The 21,006-nt window shown below is 41.5% G+C and overlaps 1 protein-coding gene and 1 pseudogene across 2 annotated transcripts in view; both read left to right on the plus strand.

The window, feature by feature from the left end:
• The window catches only part of LOC149220927 (transcriptional corepressor LEUNIG pseudogene), a 36,333-nt pseudogene extending 18,540 nt beyond the window's left edge, over positions 1–17,793 (plus strand).
• Positions 1–21,006, plus strand: part of LOC149220926 (CBL-interacting serine/threonine-protein kinase 8-like) — a 276,424-nt gene that overhangs the window by 21,996 nt on the left and 233,422 nt on the right. The gene's annotated exons all lie outside the window — the stretch shown is intronic.

The raw sequence follows: 21,006 nt of genomic DNA on the forward strand, positions 1-21,006 counted from the left end.
ATTTGTCTATCTGTGGGTAAGCCAGTTTGGCACCCTATTGTACTAGAAAATTGCTGAATAATAAAATCCTCCCTTGCTGCATCGGTTTTCCCACATTGGGTTTTTTCGGGGACATTAGTCCAAAATAACTGTGTCAATGTGTTGATTCTTGTGCATATGTTTGTTTCTGTATTACGGTGTGATATCTGCAACAATATTTATTTTAATGTTTATTGAAGTAATTTCATGAATAACTTATGGTGAAATAAGTAGGAAAAGTAAATTAGTTGTTGTAGTGATAGAATTTTCACATGGTATCAGAGGAAGTAATCAGAGACAGAAAGGGAAAATCAGTTATGGGTCGAGACCACGATGCAGAGGCATCCACCTCAGGGGACTCACGCAGATTTTCAGAAGATTGCACAAGAGAAAGAGATTTCGATTTCTCTATGTTGGCTTCCAGGCTGGAAGAAGAAGTGGCGTGCATGACTAGTGCTGCATCATCAGAGGTATGGTATATAGACAGTGGAGCCTCGTGGCATATGACAGGAATTAGGGAGTGTTTCTTAGAATATTGAGAAGAGAAGATGAACTTTCAGATCACCATGGGGAACAAGGCATAGTGTATTCCAGTAGGGAAGGGTACCATAGTTTTTCAGACAGAATCAGGAGAGCGGTTCCGTGCTACATGTACCAGGATAGGGGATGAACTTACTTTCCGTGTCATAACTACAAGGCAAGGGCTATGATGTCTACTTCATCAAGGAAAAGGTATACGCCAAACACCCGAGCTGGAAAAAGAAAGTGCAGATTGGGATCAAAAGTAATTGGTTGTATATATTACAACTAGAATCACCAATGGCACTAATAGGCAGTCATGGGGACAAGGACTTGAACGAAATATGGCACAGAAGGATGGGTCACTTGCACCATGGAGCTCTGAGAATCCTCAGGAGCATTGTAACAGGAGTTCCGGATCTGAGTACGGAACGAGATGATGTATGCAGGGGATGCGCTCTAGGAAAGTATGCCAAGGCGGCATTTCCTAGGAGCAAACACAGGGCCAAGAGTGTACTAGGATTGATACACTCAGATATCTGCGGACCTATGTCCGTCAAAGCTCTCAGTGGTGCCGAGTATTTCCTTACCTTCATTGATGACCACTTGAAAAAAACTTGGATTTATTTTCTGAAAACCAAGGATGAGGTTTTTTGTCGATTCAAGGAGTTCAAAGCTCTTGTGGAGAATCTGACTGGGAAGGAAATAAAAGTTGTGCGCTCAGATAATGGTGGAGAGTATGTCGATAAGGATTTCACTGATTATTGCGATAAAGAGGGCATCAGAAGAGAGTGGACTAACTCCCTACAATCCGGATTAGAATGGGGTGGCATAAAGAAAAAACAGGACTATTGTAGAAGCGGCTAGGGCCATGCTGTATGATCAGGATATACCAAAATTCCTGTGGGCGGAAGCATGCAACACAACTGTCTACGTTCAGAATAGGACTCCTCATCGGGCATTGGACAAGATTACTCTAGAGAAAGTCTTCACTGGGAAGATGCTTGAAGTCAGTCATTTCAGGATATTTGGGAGTTTAGCATATTGCCGCATACCGGAGGAAAAGAGGAAGAAGCTGGATCATATTGCAGAAAAGGGATATCTGGTGGGATATAGAGAGAACACTAAGGCATACAAAATCTATCTTCCAGGGAGCAGGAAGGTAGTAGTACGACGAGATGTAAAGTTCATGGAGGACAGAGCTTTCAGAAGATCTCGCGAAATGCCTTCCAAGGAGCAGTCGAAAGAGGATCCGTTGGTCATGCCTCTTCAACCAACAGAAGTGAAGAATTCTTCCTCAGGTCAGGAAGATTCTCAGGATGAGGAGGAGGAGCGAACAAAAGCACCTGCTGGTAGAGGAAGAACTAGCAGGGAACTTTGTCAGATTCTGCGTGATGCAGAGAACTTCATCGGTGAGCCAAGGAACAGTAAGAGGGAGCGAAAACAGCCAGACAGATATCAGGGGTTAGTAGCTCAGGATGGAGAGCCTACTAGTTTCAAGGAGGCAGCTCAGCATCAAGTCTGGCTAGATGCGATGGTAGAGGAGTATAACTCCATAATGGTGAACGATGTATGGGAGGTGGTGTCAAGGCCTCAAGACAGATCTGTGGTAGGTTCAAGATGGATCTACAAGATCAAATATGCTGCGGACGACAGTGTTGAGAAATACAAGGCCAGGTTTGTGGCTAAGGGGTATGCTCAAAAGGAAGGGATTGACTATGAGGAAACCTTCGCCCTGGTAGCCAGGTATACATCTATTAGGACTGTGATATCTCTTGCAGCCCAGATGGGATGGGAGATCCATCAGATGGATGTCAAGACGACATTTCTAAACAGGGTAATAGAAGAAGAGGTATACATTGAACAACCAGAGGGCTTTGAAACTCATGAGAAGAAGTCTCATGTATGCAGACTGAAGAAAGCCTTGTATGGGCTGAAGCAGGCACCGAGAGCGTGGTATGGTCAAATAGATGGCTACTTGCAGAAGATGGGGTTTGTCAAGAGTGACGCGGGTTCGAATCTCTACTATCTGGTTGTAGAGGACGAGCCGCTTATTTTAGTATTATATGTGGATGATCTCTTTCTGACAGGGTCATCCAGACTCATTGAGGACTGCAGAAAGGAGAAATCTTCCTTGGGCAAAGGGAGGTATGCTATAGAAATCCTGAAAAGATTCAAGATGGGACACTGTAGACCTATGGCTACGCCAATGATCACCAACTGGAAGAAGATTGATGCATCAGAAGACAAGGATGTCGATCCCACCCTATATCGACAACTAATAGGGTCCCTGATGTATCTGGTCAATACTAGGCCAGATATTTGCTACGATGTCAACACCATCAGTTAGTTCATGGTGGAACCAAAGAGGGCACACTGGGCAGCAACCAAACACGTTCTCAGGTATGTACAAGGAACAATTGATTATGGGCTCTTATACACCAAGGGGAAGGATATCAAGTTGAGTGGATTTACTGATGCAGATTGGGCAGGAAGTTCAGTGGATCGGAAATGTACCTCTAGGTACTGTTTCAACATTGGATCAGGAATGACCTCCTGATGCAGTAGGAAACAGAAGCCCGTGGCTTTGAGCTCATCTGAGGCAGAATATATGGCAGCAAGCACAACTTCATGTGAGGTCATATGGCTTAGAAAAATGTTGGTGAACCTATTCAGAAGAAATATGGAGGCAATCAGGATCATGTGTGATAATCAGAGTTGCATCAAACTCTCTGAGAATCCAATGTTTCATGATAGGTCGAAGCTTATTGATATCCAGTGTCACTTTGTTAGAGACTGTGTCCAACGAGGAGCTGTACAGTTGAGCTACACTCCTACAAGAGAACAAGTGGCAGATATCCTCACCAAGGCCCTTGGAAAGTCAAAATTTCACTACTTCAGGGAAAAGATGGGGATGGTAAAGAACCCCTTTCAGAAGTAGAAATGAGTGTGTTAACAACACGAATGAAGAGGGAGTTGCAGTGCAGATGCAGTGTTGGGAGAAAGGACCAACAACAACACAGATGCAGAGGGAGTTGCAGTGCGGATGCAATGTTGGGAGAAAGGACCAGCAACAACACGGATGCAGAGGGAGTTGCAGTACAAGATGCAACAATGCAGAGGATGTTGGGCAGGGAGGCTTAGCATTAGCATAGGGACCGATGCCAGATGATCAGAGTGATACTCAGTGAGGAGTATTACTAGAGCACAATCCTCGCTAAGAGGGAGTGTTGATTTGGGGTGGCATCGGATGTGCTCGAGCCACGAAAATTGGTGGAGAGGCTAAGGCACATGAGATATCCAATACCCAGAAAGGGTTTGGGCAGATTCTAAACAGTTTGGGAGATATTAAAATAATTAATATTTTTAATGGAGTCCCTAAGTCTACACTTAGGGAAAATAAAATATTAATGTATATTAATATAAAACTGTGTTAGAATGGTCCAAAAGTCATGGATCAAGCCAGATCTAATATCAGCCGTTCATTAGGGACTTAATCTCGGCTGTTGATTTGTCAACGAGAAAAGTATAAGAGGAGGCTTGAGGGTCACTTGGAGAACACACAGAGGGAGACCAGTTAGTTCAATTTCTGGAGCAGAGTTAGCTGAGAAATTGAACCAGTGGTCTGGAGAGCAGTTAGGAGGCAACGAGTACAGAACAGAGAGATGGGAGATCAGCATAGAGGCAGAAAAGGCAGACGCAGGGCCAAAGGGAGCCACGCAAAGGCAGCAGAGACTACGCTAAGCCAGTAGGGCTTGCGTCATCCATGCAGAGGCTACAGGAGTGACGCATAAGGCCAGGGAGGCTGCGCAGAGTCTCAACAGGGTGACGCCAAGGGTTTCAGGTCACGCAGAGGTCAGTAGGGCTGACGCTGGATTCAGAAGAAGTGCTGGAAAATTTGTCTATCTGTGGGTAAGCCAGTTTGGCACCCTGTTGTACTAGAAAATTGCTGAATAATAAAATCCTCCCTTGCTGTACCGGTTTTCCAACATTGGGTTTTTCCGGGGATATTACTCCAAAATAACTATGTTAATGTGTTGATTCTTGTGCATATTTTTGTTTCTGTATTACGATGTGATTTCTGCAGTAGTATTTATTTTAATGTTTATTGAAGTAATTTCATGAATAACTTATGGGGAAATAAGTAGGAAAAGTAAATCAGTTGTTGCAGTGATAGAATTTTCAAATGAATCCGCCCATTAATCCATGCCCAAAAGTGTCCATGATAAGCAAACTACAATAATCAATTTCCAAATGAGAAGGCATACCTTTAGATTCGGGAGGCCCACCTTCAAACATACGATCATGGCAAATGGGTGAGGGACCACATGGCTGGCTCAGGTGGCGGAGAAGATGGCATAATGAGCTAGCTGGTGGTTGCAAGGGGATGCTGGCTGCCCCTTGTCAAAGTTAAGTCCCTTCTAGACTTATGCTACTTCTTTATGTCACTACTCTTGTTTTATCATTTGTGTATGAATATTTGAGTATTTGAATGCTTCTAACTTTTTGCTAAAGATATGACAGGAAGATCCTTCGTAAGGATCACCTGGGTGCTATAAGGTGGAGGAAAAGAAAGCTAGTACAAGTAGTACCAAAAGTTGTTGGTGTAAGAAGGGGAAGCTCTAGTAGTACACAAGGATTACAACTACTGATGACAAATCATATATTGCTAAATGTATTTGTATACTACAAGCTATGTATAGTATAACGTTTCAATGGCAAGTTAAGCTCTCATAGATGATTTGATTTATGTTTGCGTGTCACGTGATCTTGTTGGATATCATGATTTTGTCTAAGATAAAGTAAGGCCTTAAACATTGACTTTTGATATTTGATAATTTAATACTGTTGACAGTATAGTAACCCTAATACCAATGGGTGGTTGTAAGATAGATGCTTAGGATCTTTTTCTTGTAGTAAGTTGTAACTGCTATGATGATTTAACAACATTTGACAATGTATCAAATGGATGTCCTTCCTTGATGTTGTTAGTACTTTGATGTGATGATGTGGTTATGATCCTTGAAGAATGAAGACACACTTGTCCACTGTCCTAGTTATATGACACTAACCCCTTGATGAATCTATCGATAAGTGATAGTAAAACAACTGATGGTGACTTGTCATGACTATATATATATATATATATATATATATATATATATATATATGGGAACCTGACATAGTTTGTCTCTGTGATTTGACAGCTTTGTTGTTGCATGACATATGAGGTATAGGTTGATGTCGTGATTGATGATGATTGAAGAAGCTTCCCATTCAGATGGAGAGATCCTTGATGAGATCCCAACACCTATTATTTATTTGTAGTCCAATGATTATAGAATGAAACAATGATCATTTGATGTTATATTTTTATTATTGATCTAACAGTGCTTTGTTGACAGGACTGATTTATCGTATGCAACATTAGGATCCACATCTCGTATAGAAGTGCTTTTATGGCATGTTGGATTGCATTGATGGATTATTGTTATTGTATTAAATAGATCTTTGTATGCACTCTGAGTCTTGGTCATATATAACTCAGACAAAAACATCTTCACTTATTAAGATAATATTGTTGTATGAGACAAGCTTAGGCTTGTGGATATTGCCTCCCTGTGTAAGAGGGAGTAAAGATGAATATGGTATTTCTTTCTTCATGTTATATATTTTTTCTAACATTTGATGTCCTATATGAACAGGAAAACAAAGAACTGTTGCTCTAGGTAATATATGAGGTACTGTGATTGAACTCCTCCATAAGTTGTTTGAGCCGGTACTAGATACGAGCACTTTGATATGTTTCTGATCTTTAGAGAGCAACATGGATTGATGGATGTGAACCTCCTAGGAAAGGGTTCGAGTTGGTCAAGGACACTGAGCTAGCTCTTCCCCCATGTCTGAGCTCCTAGGGTGGGGAATGGAGCTAGTAGGCTCTTGGGGATGAGAGACCTTTAACGATAGGGTGTATAGAGATCTGGGATCCCTCCTAGTCAGAGTATGCCCCAGTTAGCACCCTGCCCACTTTGTGGGATAACCTCCCCATCTAGCCAATGGGTTGAGGGACTTGGAAGTTGGGATAGAGTGTGTGTTAGAAAATAAAAAAGGTAGAAAGATTTTTTTATACTTGATAATTACTTGTGAGATTATGTTAAAATTGTCAACTAGGGCCAAACTCCACGTGGGTCATCTTATAAATGGCAGCTGATATTTTTCTTGGATCCCTCTCATCGAGAGGTGTAGGTTTGATCTAAAGATCATCTGATTTCGACAAGTATTCATGGAGATATGAATTTATTAGTGTTATAGGACAATTCGTCAAGATCGGCCAACAACCAAATAAACCCACTTGTGCTCAACATTTTAGTATAAATAGAGGTGGCCTTCAAGTCATTTCACACACTCACTCTTGTGACCTCTCTTCATTTTGTTTTGGGTTTGATGAAGATGAGATCTAGAGGGAGTGCCCTAGGTGATATGTTGCCCTAATAGAAGATGCCCTAGAAGCTGTCATGGACAAGGTTCTACGCTGCCCTAATGGAGAAGTCTAATATGTAGCAAGAAGAAGGCTCACGCAGTCAGGGAGGAGGTCTCATAATGCAGTCCAAGGAGAAGCCTTAACGCTGGTATGGTAGAAGCCTAATGCTGTCATGGAGGACAACCCTTATAGTGGAGTCTAAGAAAGGTTCTACGCTGCCCTAAATGTGACCTTCCTACACAGCAAGAATAAGCCTAAATGATGCCCTAACGCTGCCCTAACAACTTGTTATAGGACGCAGTTTAAAGAGGGTTCTTATGTGCCCTGATTGCTGTAAATGCAAGCCCTAGCTGCAGTCCTTTTGGGAGGACTATAGCCTTAACCTAGCTGCTGATAATGGAAATACTTGGCCACAGTTCTAAGAGATCTCTAGCAGTCAAATAGAGCCACTATACGCTGCCTAAAAGGTTCCTCATCCATTGTCCAAACACTCAGTCTAATCTGCAGTTTCAAAGAGGCATCTATCTTCCCTAGCCGCAGTGAAAGGTGAAGGTTACAGCCATCAAAATAAAGGTCTCTAGCAGCTGTCATTTGTGCTACAAACCGCAGTCCAAGTAGGGTCAATATTGCCCTAGTCTCAGCCCTCAAGGAGGTCATCTTGGCCTCAATTAGAGAGGACCTTATCATCCAAAGGATGAAGTTTAAGAGGTCCATAACTTTGTAAGGAAGGAACCCTTGGACGCTGTAAGGAAAGTCATATCTAAGTCACATTATTGTAGATGACAACATGACACATTTGAGATCTGTTCTGGGCATGACTGTGCAACAATAAGGCTGATTGGTAGACATTGTTCTTCAAGGGTAATTGCTGGGAACTGTATGACAATCTTGCTTGTTGCTAGGCTAGGCCGCAGGCCATAGCCAACAACATATTGTGTAAAGGGTTGCACAAGGATAAGGATTGAAGGTTGATGTGACTGCTTGTGTGGTCAGCATGTTAGACAACATGGTTAGATGCAACATGGTATTAGAGACAACAGTGAAGTGCAACATAGTAATGATTGGGTGCAACTCGGTGATGGGAGCAAAACAATGAGAAGAGCAGCTCCGTGATTAGGTGCAGCACAGTGATGCATGCAACATGATGATGAGGAGTAGCATGATGATGAGGTGCATCACAGTGATAGGTGCAGCATGGCGATAGAATCATCTTGGAGGATCAGTTGAAGCAGTTTGCCTTCACCTGAGTTCAGATTAGCTACCTCATGTGTCATTTTCTTAAAGAAGATCTTTGCTCTCATTATGACCAGTCAAAATGTTGAGTTTTGATGTATATGTACTATCTCTCTCTCTCTGTTGAACTATTGAAGAATATATAAGAAGAATTGATCAAGGGTTTCCCTACATTGGGTTTTGTCCTGGCTGGCAGCACATCTTATGTCCTCTTGTCTTGGCTTGTCTTCTGCGATTTATGTTTATGTTCTATCTGCTGTTTACTTTAATGACGATGTGATTGCCAATCTGTAAAAGATATTGAGCTAACTATGAAAATTGAATTAAATTGCTCTAAGCATAGAACATACCTAAACTTAACAGATTCTAGTGTTCTTACTAACTTTCTTATGTTCTTCTTTTATTTTAGTTCATAAAGCAATTACCAAAACAATCGCACAAAGATCAAGGACACCAGATGTAGGCGGACAACCAGGGAAAACCCCAGTCTTGGGGAAAACCCAGTCAACAACTCTTCCTTTTTTTGCGATAATCCAGGACTCTTGACTTAGACACAGACTTCCTCCACACCAAGTTAGCCCTTTCCTTTTTCAGCAAATTATCACTTTCCAGTACTGTCTTCGACCTAGATGCAGTAGTAGCAGCAACAACACTTCGATGCAGTAGTATCTTCGACCTAGCAACTTTGATCTTAATGCAACAACTTCAACCTTGAAGCACTTAGCTCTTCGACCTTGAAGCATCAGTATTACCTTGAAGCAACACTTCTACCTTGATGCCGTACTTCGACCTTGATGCTGTACTTCGACATTGATGCCATAACATAACTTTGACCTTGATGCCGTAACAAAACTTCTTGATGCCATAATAGAACTTCGACCTTGATGCCGTACTTTGACCTTGATGCTGTAGCATAACTTCGACCTTGATGCCGTAACAGAACTTCTTGATACCGTAACAGAACTTCGACCTTGATGCCATAACAGAACTTCTTGATGCCATAACAGAACTTCAACCTTGATGCCGTAGCCCAGACAATCACACGTTTGAGAGAGAGAGAGATAACCCAAAACCTTTTATCCTGCAATTCTCCTTCTTCCACTGCAACTTCGCACTTTTTCTCGACTTCTTCTAGGAAATCAAACTTGTGTGAGTGATTGTCCTCCAAATGAATCGAACTGCTTCAATATATAGGCTTCTTGTGAGGTCGAATTACCTTTTTTGAGGCTGACTCGATCTTCTTGAGGCAGACTTGGTGTGGAGGTGACATAATTCATTTTTGACTAAAAAATAATTCTTTTTACATGATTCAAAAGCCCAAGAAGGGTCTCTTTAAATGTACAATGACTCTATTGACCTAGAATAAATCATAAAAGTCCTCAATGGGGACATTGACCTAAAACATGATGACCCAAGCATGAAATCCATGCTTTAATAAGTCATAATAATAATAATAATAAAATTTCTTTTCATTATTTTTCATAAGTACATTTTATTATGGCTCAAACATAATTATGAAGACCGAGCCTAGTTACATTTTTCAACAGTGTGATCCCTACCCCTTGCAGTAGGTGGATCTCACCCAAGTTGGTGGATGCAGGTGTTCTACCATCTGATTCTTTAAGGTTATGATGGATGATCGGGGACAATAGGGTAGAGTGTGATCCTTAACTCTGGTAAGTTGATCTCACCTATTGTAAGGGACTTTGGGATAGAGTGTGATCCCTACGCGTTGGGGTAGGTTGATCTCGCCCATTGTCTTTGGTTCCAGGTGGTAAATATGGTTCCTCGATGATGATGATGATTTCGGGTAGTAGTAAGAGTCTCCTCGATGGTGATGGAGTCAGGGTGGTAGTTGGGGCTCCCTTGCAACAATTCTTCTTCTTTAGATTTAGGAGTGTTTAGCGTGAGATGAGCAGAGACAAGCTGAGATGAGTCGAGACAAGATATGACTTGATGATGATGATGATCCTACTTCAAATGATCATATGGATTATTGATATAGGGTGGAAGCCGGATGCTCCCCTATGATGATGTTTGAGCTGGGCTACCCAATTATGGTATGGATTGAGTTGGACTCCCCTATGATGATTCGTCTTCTTCTTCTATTACATCAAGATTGTTCAACTGATGATTAAAGGAAATTGAGATGAGATGTGCTGAGATTAGTAGGGTTTGAGGATTGATCTCCCCTACCCTTGATTATGGATTATTCTTCTTCTATGTGACAAGATGAGACGTTACAGTTGCCTGCCTTCGCATATTGAGACATGTCATCCTAGATGAGATTCATGATGTTAATGGAAATTCCTCCCTAGTTGAGAGGGAGTGTTATTTTTTTGGCAGCTAGGGAGAAATTCCCTAGCTCACAATTTGATTATGTTTCAAATAATGAATCAAAAAGGTATTTTATTTTTGATCCTCATGTTGGCTTCTATTGGAGGGAAATAATTAAAGTTGAAACTAAATCTATGCTCAAGTCGGCCTACCCCTAAGGACACGACCGTTCCCTCATGGAATCATCTATAAATAGCAAAATAGGTTAGTCATTATGTATGGAGAATTTGGATCTCTATCTGCACTTCGCACTAGTATGAGGTCTTCGTTTTGGCTACAGGTGTCTCGTGTTTTTCTTTGGATTAGGTCTTCCGCATTTCTATGGCTCCAGTGCTCTCGCTGTTCGAGAACACCAGAGATCTCGCACTCTTGGATTCGCATTCGCATCAAAGATCCTCACATCTTTATGATCCCTCATCGCTTTGGTTTGGTCACATTGTAACAACATATGAATTCTCACATCTCGCAAATCTTGATGACCTCTATTTATGATCAACCTTGACTCAATAAGTCTTGCATCTCGGCACTATAGTTTCGACATATTTATTTGGCACAATATCTTATATATGAATTTTTTGGGCACAGTAATTTTGTTTCTTATCTCAAGTACTCTCGACACAATGGTTATGTATATGGTTTCCTGATGATGTATTTGGATATGGTTATGTATATGATTTCCTGTCGATGTATTTAGATATGTCGATATATAATACACAACGATGTATATAAGCAGTATACATGGAAGTGTTGTATATGATGTGTATTACAGCAATAACATCGTACTGTGATATCTATAGATTGTCACTCTGATAAGATTTAATAAGTTTTGACGCCATACATCAGACATAATATGGCAAACAAGATCTACATCACATAGCAAGACTCTTCAGATATTGCATGGCAAACATCTCATATTTGTCATGGCAGACATCTCTTGTATGGACATGACAGTCATCACATACATTGTCATGGCAGACATCTCTTGTATATGGCAAACATCTCTTGTATGGACATGACAATCATCACATGCATTGTCATGGCAGACATCTCTTGTATATAGCAAACATCTCTTGTATGGACATGACAATCATCACATACATTGCCATGGCAAACATCTTTTGTATGGACATACGTGACATCTCTGTCTGCTGAACAATCTCATAATATTGTACTTTGTATCTCAGCTGAACAATTGATTAAATCTAATAGAAGAAGAAGAAGAATTATGGGTTTTCCCCCTTGTGGGGTTTTGCCTTGGTCTCCGACCAATCTTGGTGTCTCTTTGTGTGCATGCTTTTCTTCTGATGTTCCTTTTCATTGTTCTGTTGTATTACTGATGATGATGCTTCTTCTGCATAATTGCATATGTTGTAATGATGATATAACACTATGGGGTGAATTCAATGTTAGTTTTGGTAGCATCAGATGTTCTCTAGCCATGAAAATTGGTGGAGAGGCTAAGGCACATGAGTTCTAAAGAACCCAAAAACCGTTTGGTGAAATTCCACCTGGATTGTATTTTATTAAAATAATTAATATTTTTAATGGGGTTCCTAAGTCTAAACTTAGGAAAATTAAAATATTAATGGGTATTAATCAAAATATGGGTGAGAATGACCTAGAAGGCAGATCATGTCATGTTTTAATCTTAGCCATCGATTAGAGACTTAATCTTGGCCGTTGAAGTCTCAATAGGAAAAGTATAAGAAGGAGGTTTGGGGTTCATTTAGAAACACACAGAGAGATTGAGGAAATCGATTTTCTGAGATAAGAAGTTCTTAGGAGGAAAATAGATTGGGGAGATCTTGCAGCAGAGGGGCAGGGATAGTTCAGGAACACTGACAGAGAGGTAGAGAGAAGCTTGTGGAGGCAACGCAGTAGCCAGGAGGGCTGACGTTGGGTTAGTCTGGGCCCACACAGACTTGACACAGAGCCAGAAGGGCCAGCGCAGAGGAGAAAGATGCCTTCCTCGCAGAAAGCCGGAATTGCCGGAACAGCCGGGAAAGCTGACGCAGTGGGCAGAAGCGCTGATGCAGGGCTAGCGCAGAAATAGCAGGGGTTAGCTAGTTTTGCTGCCGGATCAGTCGAAATCTGCCGGGTGAAGTGAGGTAAAACTCACTCAGATTTTCGGCCATTGTATTTCTCTATCATTGGTTTGCTGGGAGGGCAACCAACATTTGTATTCAGAATTGCTACTTAATAATAGAAAACCCTCAGAGCTGCTGCACCGGTTTTCCCACATTGGGTTTTTCCGGGGACTATTTTGTCAAAAAATAACTGTGTCCTATGTATCTTGTTCTTTGCTCAGTTTTCTATTTCATGAAATCGAATTTAAAGTAGTGTAGGCTGCCGAAGTAATTTGCTTCAGTATTCAGAAGAATAACTTGATGAATGTCATTAAAATCAAGTAGGTGAAGTAGATTCAGATTTGCTGCAGTAGGGGTTCCTTGAGGATTAGGAATTTTCACATGGTATTAGAGCATTGATTTTGAAACAGGAAGAGCAGATCCAACGCTGAGCAGAGAAGCCAAAAACTGCACTTGGCAACAAATCGAATCCCCTTGAAGGGATTGCGCAGTCCTTGTCCGGAAGTAGAGATTCCAAGGAAATCTCTCTCTGAGAGAGTCGACAGAGAGGTACGATTTCCGAATCGTGAGCTTGCACAGGGAGAGGGAGTGATGCAGAGCCTCAGCGCAGTGCTTGAAGGACAGAAATCTGTCAGAAAAGAAGCGAAGACACATAGAAGGGGAATTTTCTCCTCAGAGAACTTTTTGCCAGAAAGTTTGAATTTCTCACTTCCTGAGCAACTAAGTAGTGACTAGAGGAGTCAATTCGACAATTGGGTGAGATGGCATCGCATGGGCTCGGAGATCAGGACAAGTAGGAAGGAGCTTCTAACTATGTCATATGGAAGATCAGAATCTTAGTTGTTCTGGAGGAGTACAATCTTGAAGCCTACGTCAAGAGTGTTGTGGCTGTTCCTGCTAACAACGATCAAAGGAAGAAGTACAAGGCCAAGCAAGGAAAATAGATTGGGGAGATCTTGCAGCAGGCGGGTAGGGATAGTTTGGGAATACTGACAGAGAGGCGGAGAGAAGCTTGTGGAGGCAGCGCAGTAGCTAGGAGGACTGACCCTGGGCCAATCTGGGCCCACGCAGCCTTGACGCAGAGCCAGAAGGGCTAGTGCAGAGGAGAAAGCTGCCTTCCACTCAGAAAGCCGGAATTGCCGGAACAACCGGGAAAGCTGACGCAGTGGGCAGAAGAGCTGATGTAAGGTTGACACAGGGCCTACGCAAGGCCAATGCAGAAATAGTCGGGGTTAGCTAGTTTTGCTGCCGGATCAGCATGAATATGCCGGGTGAAGTGAGGTAAAACTCACTCAGATTTTTGGCCATTGTATTTCTCTATCACTAGTTTGCCGGGAGGGAAACCGACATTTGTATTCAAAATTACTACTTAATACTAGAAAACTCTCAGAACTGCTGCACCGATTTTCCTGCATTGGGCTTTTCTGGGGACTATTTTGTCCAAATATAACTGTGTCCTATGTATCTTGTTCTTTGCTCAGTTTTCTGTTTCATGAAATCGAATTTAAAGTAGTGTAGGCTGCAAAAGTAATTTGCTTCAGTATTCAGAAGAATAACTTGATGAATGTAATTAAAATCAAGTAGGTGAAGTAGATTCAGATTTGTTGCAGTAGGGGTTCCTTGAGGTTTAGGAATTTTCACATGGTATAAGAGCATTGATTTTGAAACAAGAGAACAGATCCAATGCTGATCAGAGAGGCCAAACGCTGCACTTGGCAACGATTTGAATCCCCTTGAAGGGGTTGCGCAGTCCTTGCCGGGAAGCAGAGATTCCGAGGAAATCTCTCTCTGAGAGAGTCAACAGAGGGGTATGATTTCTGAATCGTGAGCTTGCAGAGGAAGAGGGAGTGATGCAAAGCCTCAACGAAGTGCAGCGATTTGAATCCCCTTGAAGGGGTTGCGCAGTCCTTGCCGGGAAGCAGAGATTCCGAGGAAATCTCTCTCTGAGAGAGTTGACAGAGGGGTGTGATTTCTGAATCGTGAGCTTGCAGAGGAAGAGGGAGTGATGCAGAGCCTCAACGCAGTGCTTGAAGGACGCAGTTTCTACTGGGGCAGAAATCCATTGGAAAAGAAGTGAAGACATATAGAAGGGGAATTTTCTCCTCAGAGAACTTTTTGCCAGAAAGTTCGAATTTCTCACTTGCTGAGCAACTGAGTAGTGACTAGAGGAGTCAGTTCGACAATTGGGTGAGATGGCATTGAATTTGGAAGGAGCTTCCAACTATGTCATATGGGAGAGCAAAATCTTAGCTGTTCTGGAGGAGTACGATCTCAAAGCCTATGTTAAGAGTGTTGTGGCTGTTCCTGCTGACAATGATCAAAGGAAGAAGTACAAGGTTGAGCAGGGGAAGATGAAGAGGCCCATTCTCAATGGAGTTCGAGATCATGTGGTCTCACACTTGCAGGGCAAGGATACAACCCAAGAGATGTGGGAAGCTTTGTCTTTACTGTATGAAGGCTCTTCCGAACAACGCAAGATGTACCTATAACAGAAGTTGCAGCTGACATTGATGTGGAAGGGAGAAGGAGTCAACTCCTATCTTCAACATCTTTAGGATACCAGAGACTGACTTGCTGCAATGGGGTCCACTCCTCAGTCAACCGCAATGGTGAGGATAGCCCTGAATGGAGTATCAGATGAATGGCAAGTCTTCGTCCAAAGAATATTGGGCAAGGAAAGACTACCTTCATGGGAGGAGATGTGGGCAACCCTTCAACAGGAGGAATTAAGGAGGGACCTAGTAAAGGTCAACTTCAATGGAAATAGTGGAAGTGGCACGAAGACCAAGGAGGAGGAGGAGAACGCAACTCTAGCATCGAAGGGATAGCGGAAGCCAAAGCGAAAGAAGGACAATTCGAAGGTGAAATGTTTCAGATGTGGCGAGATGGGCCACTTTGCATCCCAATGTCCTTTGAAGCCAAAGGATAAGGATGAGAAACATGATCCTAAGGCTGCTCTGGCAAAGTGTTATGAATATAATTCATAACAAATAAAATAAATATAATTAATGTAAATATTAAATAATCAAATATTGGTTATGTTAAATAGTCATTAAGTGAAAAGGCATGTCTAAAAGACATTCCCAATCACGAAAGGACACCTTTTTAGGTATATATATGCGGGTCCTCATTGTAACATTCATCACTTGTACAATTTTATATATATTAATAAATTATTATTTTAATACCTCGTGTATTTTTACCTTAAAGTCTACAAGCTACCAATTTTTATGCTTCAATGGTATCAGAGCCATGGCGCACAATATAATCATGCGAGTCTTTGAACGTTGTTCGCTGCGTAATGTGCCATTACGTTCACATCCTGAAGGCGTTGGGCAGTTTAGTAAAATTCAAGAAGCATTTCAGCATTTAGAAAAATCATATGCAAAAGTTAAAGCATGTCGAAAGGAAAATGATCTAGATGATGATTCTGATGAAGATTATGCAGATCAAGATGATGATCCAGATAAAGATGAGGTGGATAAGGACTATCTTGAGAGACAAGAAAATGAACAACAACAACAACAACAACAACACAGAGATGGGGGGCATCTTTTAAATGGTTCTGCCAATGGATTAGTCGGTAATGATTCCCTTATCCGACAAAACCAGGGGACAACAAATGCCATGGCAACAAAGATGTATGAGGAACGTCTAAAGTTACCGCATCAGAGAGATTCCATGGACGATGGATCGATGAAGAGGTTTGGAGACAATGTTGGTCAGCTACTGGATGCAAACCAGACAAATATACTGAAGTCAGCAACCACACCTGGGCAGCCTTCGGGGCAAGTTTTACATAATACAACAGGTAATATGGTAGCTGCTCTTTAGCAGGTTCAGGCTCGTAACCAACAACTTCCTGTAGCCACACAGGACATCAAAACTGAGATGAACTCGGTACTAAGTTAGAGATCTGGCACTTCAGATGCTTCATTATTTGGAGTACCTAGAGTTGGCCATTCAAAACCAAATTTATTAAGCCCAGGTGCAAATCAAGGAGGAAATAATCTACCTTTGAAAGGCTGGCCCCTGACAGGTCTTGACCAACTTCGACCGGGACTTCTACCAACACAGAAATCTTTCATTCAATCTCCACAGCAATATCATCATATTCAGATGTTAACTCTGCAGCAACAACAACTTTTGCTCCAAGCACAAGCCCAAGGAAATTTGACGTCTGCACCATGTTCTAATTTTGGTGATATGGAAAGCAGAAGACTTCAGATGCTTCTGAGTAACAAGAATGTTGTTGCAGGCAAGGATGGCCAAACTAATGCTGTTGGTGACATGACCTAGAATGTTGGGTCTCCACTGCCACGACCTGAAGCAGACATCATATTGAAGATGAAAATAGCTCAAATCCAACAGTAGCAACAACAACAGAGCAATCAACAACAACAACTTCAACAACAGGCTCTGTCAAACCAGCAGTCCCAGGTTACTAGCCATCAGCAGCAGCAACAAGAGAAACTTGGTGTTGCTGGTGTTTCAGTTGAGGGGAGTATGTCAAACTCTTTTCGTGGAAATGATCAGGCTGCATCTAAGGGTCAAAATGGAAGAAAAAGAAAGCAGCCTGGGTCATCTTTTGGTCCAGCTAATAGCTCAGGAACTGCAAATACTACTGGTCCATCGCCAAGTTCTGCACCTCTGGCTCCATCTACTTGTACCTGTGGAGATGTAATGTCCATGGCTGGTGCATTGCAGAATAGTGGCAGCTCATCTAAGACGTTGATAATGTATGGATCTGGCGAATGTGGGGCCCTTGCTTCACCATCCAATCCTCTAGTTGATATAGATCGCTTTGTGGAAGAGGGGTCCTTGGATGATAATGTGGATTCATTTCTATCTCATGATGATACAGATGCTAGGGATAGAGTAGGCCGGTGTATGAATGTTAGCAAAGGGTTTTCATTTTCGGAGTTCAGTTGCTTTCTGCGGCCTAGGGAAATTCAAGAAGCTGCAGATGCAGCAAAAGCTCGGTTTGCGCACATTGATGGAGATCATCTGACGATGTTAAAAGTGTACCATGCTTATAAGCAGAATCATGAGAATCCAACATGGTGTTATGAGAATTCTATCAATACAAGAGCCCTCAATATGCAGACAATGTGTTGACAACAATGGATATTAGTTTGAACAGTGGAATCTTTTGGTAAGAACAAAGAAAGCTGTTTACAACACTCTGAACATGCTAAGCATTGATGTTACAAGGAAGTGTCTAGTTGCTGAAGGGTGGTACTGGTGCCTTGTATTTGCAAAAAGTCAGGTTCAAGATGCATTGCATTGTGCAACTGTGGATAGTAACTCACAGGTTGGAACTATATTCCAAGTGCTTTATACAAAGGAAGCACCACCCACATATTTCAGAACAAATAAATTTTGCCACTGCTTTCCAAGAAATAGTTGATGCATATGGTGTGGCTAAGTACCAAGAGGCAAATCCTAGTGTATTCACCATCATTACATTCCCATTTTTGTTTGCTGTAATGTTTGGTGACTGGGGCCATGGTATATGCTTATTACTTGCATCCTTGTGGCTCATATGTAGAAAAAGAAAACTTGGTAGTCAGAAACTTGGAGACATAATGGAGATGGCTTTTGGAGGTCGCTATGTGATTTTTATGATGGCAATCTTCCCAATTTACTGTGGACTCATCTACAATGAATTCTTTTCAGTTCCCTTTCACATTTCTGGCCCATCGGCCTATGCATGTCGTGATTCTTCCTGCAGGGATGCTTATTCAATAGGATTGATAAAGGTTCGTGAGGCCTATCCATTTGGAGTTGATTTGGTGTGGCACAGTAGTCGAACTTAGTTGCCATTTCTAAACTCATTAAAGATGAAATTCTCTATTCTGTTGGGAGTTACACAAATGTATTTGGGAATTTTTATAATTATAAGCAATACACATTTCAAAAAAAAAAAACCTGTCCTTGTTCCCCTGCCATCAAGCATCGTAACCGAGGTTGAAGGGTCAACAGGTGTGAAGTGTGACCCCTGGCGGCGATTCATACGGGCTCTGTGACTTAAAGGGTTGCTCGGTATATATAATTCGATACAGCGTAATTAATATACAGTCGGGCAACGATTCGTATGACGGTGTAAGGGTAACATTAAAAGAGTTATATTATAATTAAAATTATAATATTATTATTATAATTAAGTAACATAATTTAATTAAAAAAAAAAAAAAAAAAAAATTAATTTGAAATTTAAAAAAAATAAAAATATTTTAAAACATATATATATATACATGTATATTGAAAAAAAAAATATTTTTATTAAAACATATATATATTGAAAAAAAGAATTGGGTTCAAAACTAGACATAACATTGGTCTTGAAACAGAGTTACTAGCGAAGTATAGAAGCTAAGCTACCAGTGACCAACTATTAAAAATGACGTGAGCCAGATGAAGGCAATTATTTGAGGTTAAGATGAACGAAACTGCCAACAATACAACTTTGAGGACAAAGCTTCCGAAGGAAGGGGCTATGTTATGAATATAATTCATAACAAATAAAATAAATATAATTAATGTAAATATTAAATAATCAAATATTGGTTATGTTAAATAGTCATTAAGTTAAGTGAAAAGGCATGTCTAAAAGACATGCCCAATCATGAAAGGACACCTTCTTAGATATATATATGTGGGTCTTCATTGTAACATCCATCACTTGTATATATATATATATATATATAAATTATTATTTTAAATACCCTGTGTACTTTTACCTTAAAGTCTACAAGCTATTAGTTTTTATGCTTCACAAAGATTGACGAAGATGAGTTTGCCATGAGTGCCCACGCATCTTCAGGAGGGAGATGGGGCGATATAGCATTGTAGTTGGGAGGGCTACATGTGGGCAGGATCCTTTAGGAGTCCACCTCTTGGTTCAATTCCTTGCTACGGGAGCTCGAGATTCAGTAGTAGCGAGATGGACTTAGTGTCAGATGATGCAGTGGATTTTTTGGAGGACAAATGCAGTAGCAGGAGACCAAAGACTGATCAATGCAGAGCAAGGTTGGCAGCAGTGCAGAAGTCTACAGTAGCGCAAAAGATTCAGAGGGTCAGAGATTAGTAGCAGTCAGATTCCAACGTTCATGGTATTATGTTGAACATAGTTAAGTTCAGTTAATTCTTGATGTTTTTCAGTTGCTTCTCTCAGTAACTGAGTTGCAGTACGAATGCAATGCTATATGTGGCAGTGCTAGCAACTGTTGAAGTTTCTAAGTCTACCAGTTAGAAACCCTCCATGCACTTTATCTGATTTATTCCTACCTACTTGTTCTGTTACTTAACAAGTTATTTACAATGTAAATACTGAAAATAAACACTAGTGCATGCTCAACATATTACAAATCAACAACTGAAGGAAACAGAAACAATCACACCAAATGACACCCTTATTTTTGGACCAATGTCCCTGGAAAAACCCAATGTGGGAAAACCGTTGCAACTATTTGAGGGTTTTCTTATTAAGCAATATCAGAGTACAATCTGGGTGCCAAATCTGCCTTACCCAATAGAGAATTTCCTTGGCAGTAATACCTCTCAGTTTGAGACAAATGTTCCGGTTGAAACCCCGGATAAACCTTCTGGCAGCTCCTCAGCTCCAATCTGCCCCAAAAACCCCAGCGTCTGCCTTTCTGGATTGATCAGCTCCTCTCTGCCCAGCGCTGGCTGTGTGTCACCCTGAATGGGTCTGTTTCAGCCTTGGGAGGCCATGCGTCAGCCTTCTAGCCCTCTGCGTTAGCAACGTTGGCCTCTCTGAAGCTCTGCGCAGCTCCTAGCTGCCTCTGCATGGCCTTGTGTGAGCCCTGGCTGCTACTGCGTCACTCTCTCTGGCTACTGCGCTGCTCTCCCGACACTATCTCTGCCTCTCTGTCTCTTTGTACTCAATGCCCCTTAGCTGCAACTCCGATCACTGATTCTATCTCTCTTAGCAAACCTCGCTCTAGAGAATAGAATGACTGATCACTCTGGTGTCCTCTCCAAGTGACCCTCAAGCCTCCTCTTATACTTTTCTCGTTGACATATCAAAGACCGAGATTAAGTCCCTAATCAACGACTAAGATTAGATCTGGCTTGATCCATGACTTTTGGACCCTTCTAACACAGTTTTATATTAATTCACATTAATATTTTATTTTCCCTAAGTTTAGACTTAGGGACTCTCCTAAACTGTTTAGAATCTGCCCAAACCCTTTCTAGGTATTGGAGATCTCATGTGCCCTAACCTCTCCACCAAATTTCGTGGCTAGAGCACATCCGATGCTACCCCAAATCAACGCTCCCTCTTAGCGAGGATTGTGCTCTAGC

This window comes from Pinus tabuliformis, chromosome Q (genome assembly GCF_031772625.1).
Source record: "Pinus tabuliformis cultivar Carrire ecotype Pingquan chromosome Q, CPIR1, whole genome shotgun sequence".
NCBI lineage: Eukaryota > Viridiplantae > Streptophyta > Pinopsida > Pinales > Pinaceae > Pinus > Pinus tabuliformis.